The sequence below is a fragment of the Bidens hawaiensis genome, unplaced genomic scaffold (assembly GCF_021521415.1).
Source record: "Bidens hawaiensis isolate Kalapana, Puna unplaced genomic scaffold, B.hawaiensis_p1.1 tig00021017_1, whole genome shotgun sequence".
In the NCBI taxonomy this organism is placed as follows: Eukaryota; Viridiplantae; Streptophyta; class Magnoliopsida; order Asterales; family Asteraceae; genus Bidens; species Bidens hawaiensis.
In genome coordinates, this window is record NW_027493244.1 from 382,725 (window position 1) to 386,670 (window position 3,946).

The following is a 3,946-nucleotide window of genomic DNA, read 5'->3' on the forward strand; positions in this document are numbered from 1 at the left end:
CATGTTAAAAATGTTATTTTTTCTCTTCGTTTTCTTTTTGTATTATCAATATGTGAAACAAATAAACAATACAATATAACAAATTAAAAAGCTTTAAAAATGAGTGAGCTAGTTCAACGAGCCATGCATGAGCTGCCTCAAGCTTTAAATGAGTTGGCTCGAGCTCTTGACGAACCAAACCTAAGCCCACGTAGTCTTGACTCGTTACCAACTCTATCTATATATGCACATTGCACGTACAAAATATAGTATTCATGTCCATTTGATAATAGAAATTACATGAAAACGATTGATTATGACTTAGAAAAACTCATTGAATTAAAAGTTTAAAACACTGCTTAAAACTTAATTTTCCAACAAGGTAATTTAAAATATTTCATAGCTTATGACTATATCTACCCATATGAAAATAAATATATAAATTACGTATTTAATCGATAAACATGTGAAAAGAGTTTCATACATTTTGTTTATGGGGATTTGACAATTGTTTTTGGCTTCACGTTAATTACTAAGAGCCCTATAAATATACATCCCATTTAGCTTGGTCTCAAAATCAAACACCCAAGTCCATATTTCAAAAATTCTCCATAGATTGAGGTAGTTAATTCCCTTTGAGCGGAGCAAACGATAAGTTTTCTTGTAGTTTGACCCTTTAAATTGCCGCTGATAAGGTAGTAGTTGTCTTAGAAAGTATAAAATGATCGAGATTATTTATCATACGTCAAATTGGATACTTTACAATAATCCAATATCATTATGCAATAATGCATGTTATTCATTTGTTTTACATGAGTAATTAAACCATTTTATCTTACTTTCTAAGCAAGTTTTCATGCACCTAAATCTTTGCATTTTCTTCATAAACCAAAAGTTGCAGGAACATCATTACATCAAGAACACATCAACATGTCAACGAACTCGATTAAGGAAGCGATTGCACCGGCAAAAACACCAAGGTGGTTTACCAAACTGTTTCAAATATAGGTTTTACGTATCTGTGTTTATTTTTCTGTTTTATTAATGTCTCTACATTTATGAAAAATAAAATAAAATTATGGTTTCAAATTGTAGAAAAGAAGATGAACTATCATGCACAATATTTGACCCGATACAAAGGATCAACGACGGATTTAAGCACTTCAAGATTTATGAATTCAAGTAAAAGGATAGAAAATTTTGTCATTTTGTTATATAGTGGTCGTAATTAGTAGTTTACTTACACGGGTTATTTTATATTCACAGCAAGTATCCTGATTATTATCGTCAACTGGCCGAGAAACAAGAACCTAAGGTAATTATAGTATCATGCAAATAATAAACCCTTTATTTATGGGTTTGAGATTTTTTATTAACACATATTTGAAATGGTGCAGTTTCTAATATTTGCTTGTTCGGATTCCCGAGTTAGCCCTACTAATATCCTGAACCTACGACCCGGGGAAGCTTTTATGGCTCGTAACATTGCCAACCTGGTCCCTACGTTTAATCAGGTTGAAAATACATATAAACTTATTTAAAATAATTATCCTTTTTATACATTTGTAACTTTGGTTTGTGTTAGTAATGTTTTCATGTTTTGTTTCCTATATATGCAGCCTAACAACTCAGGAGTTGGTGCAATCATTGAATATGCAATCTTAGCTCTCAAGGTTATTAATTTTAAGGAACTAGCTTCTTATATTATAAAGTCCTTAAAATACTGTACAATGCTCTTAAACCATGTGTGACACTCACGTCGACGATTGCTATAGGTTGAAGTTATTGTGGTCATTGGACACAGTCGATGCGGGGAATCCAACAACTAATATCACTTCCTGACGATGAAACATCTTAGTAAGTGTATGCATTTGTCACGTTGTTTGTCACAAAATAATGAACCGAAACTACTTAATTAGATAACTGAGCATTAATTAGCAAATTAGATTTTCATAATTTAAACTCTAACTAGCTTATTGACTGATAACAATCTATATTCATGACGTGACCAATAACACTCCTAACATTTAATTTCATTGCCTAGGGCAATCACACCTTAATAGAGAAGTAACTTCATATGCTCCAAACTTTTATTTTTTGCCGTTTTGAAAAACAATTTACTAAAAAGTAGTTAGATGTTCATTATAGACAAGGTTGCAAAAGTCGCTAGGCAGACCATAGGCGGTCGACTGAGGAGTTGGGTGTACTCGGAGTACTCGGATATGGTAAATAGAAAGAAATTTATTTTTGGATATTATATATATGTGTTTACTAATATTTATAACAAAATATGTTAATATCAATATAAATAAGATAAATACATTTATAAATAATAAATTATTCTAAAAATTAATAATCATTAGTTTAAAAAATGATATATCGTTAATATTATAGAAATACGAATTATGATTCATTTTTTAAGTCCAAATTTGCCCAAGTTCACCGACTAGATGTGATTTTGGCAGAGGTTGACCACCTTTGATCGATTCTTAGTAATTAGACGGAGTAAAAGAAACTCGCATCAACGATAGACCTTGTAGCAAGTACTCGGAGAGTACTCAGCCTTGTGTTTACTTTCACAACATTGATTATAGACACGTAGCTTTTCCGTTAAAGTGGCCATGCCCTTGGCAACAAAAATGAAAGTTACGAGTGTCATAAATCACATCGTCAATATAGATTATTTTTGAAGGTCGTAGTTTGGATTATTAAAATCAAATTTGCCTTAGTTAAATGAATGAGGTTTATCATTAGTAATCAAACATATAACCTAAAAGTTGTATCTATTCATGATCTGAAGTGACTTCATAGACGATTGGGTTAGCATAGCTGAACCCGCGAAAGAAAAGGTGCTGGCCGAGCATCCAGATGCAACATGCGAAGAACTTCAAACACTGGTTGAAAAGGTAACATCTCTTCAAACATGGTTAAACAACTTAATTAACAAATGATAATACGTTTCAATTCATGCTTTGTATATATGATATATCTACGCAGGAGTCGGTGAAGAACTCGCTAGGAAACTTGCTATCCTACCCTTATGTCCAATCTGGACTAGCCGATAAAAAGCTTAAACTATTGGGAGGATACTACGATTTCGTGTGTGGAAAATTTCATATAATTGAAGTTGTTGAATGATGATATCGAACCAACAACCGACATACAAGAATGATCAATAAGTTCATGGAATTCACAATGTTGTTATTGTCTTTCTGTCCTGTTATCTTCGCTTTCTGTTTCGTTTCGGCTACTTTATTTGCAAGTCAAGAATAAGCACAATGCATGTGCATTTGAATACGCTCAATAAATTATGGTGTTTTTCTCTTGTATTAATTTTTAAATAATTTAAAGATTACTATTTTCATTGGTTTGTCTTGTTTGGCAGAGTGGCAATTCGTGTCTTAACAGGTTTAACAGGTAAGAGGTGACGCGTGTGACACAAATATAAAATATGAATACGACTCGTTTAACTACTTTATATGCCATGATTATAAGACAGTTTTAAGTTTTGTGTACCAATAAGGGATAATGAGGGAGTAGCCTGCTAATTTCAATTATTTACGAAAATAGAAAAATCACATACCGCACTTTTTTGATTAACCGGTCTTATCGTGTCTTTAACAGGTACCCAATTGCCAACCCTTCACTTAAGCTATTAGAATGTAAAATCTAATCGTGCATGTGTGCCATAAATATAGAATGAGTGTGTGGTAATAATTTCATATTAATCCAAATCAATCCATATACTCCCATTTATAAAAAAATTCTGGCTAGAAGCATACAAGTACTGTTATGTGTCTTTCTTTTTTAATCATAACGAAGTTTTATATAATTTACTATAAAACGATTACAATAAAGTGGCAGGCAAACGGGCAACAAGCTGCGCCGCAATTTCGTGGGTGGGTATCTGGTAACCATGTATGTAGGGTTAGAAACGGCAATTTGACAGCAAAAGCAATAAAAATCC

The 3,946-nt window shown here is 32.3% G+C and overlaps 1 pseudogene across 1 annotated transcript; it reads left to right on the plus strand.

The window, feature by feature from the left end:
- Positions 1-813: 813 nt before the first annotated feature.
- On the plus strand, positions 814-3,316 carry LOC143562434 (carbonic anhydrase 2-like; annotated as a pseudogene). The gene is made up of 8 exons (XR_013140483.1): positions 814-959; positions 1,075-1,161; positions 1,246-1,294; positions 1,377-1,493; positions 1,599-1,652; positions 1,755-1,836; positions 2,780-2,885; positions 2,977-3,316. The product of XR_013140483.1 is annotated as a carbonic anhydrase 2-like (transcript).
- The last annotated feature ends 630 nt before the right edge of the window (positions 3,317-3,946 follow it).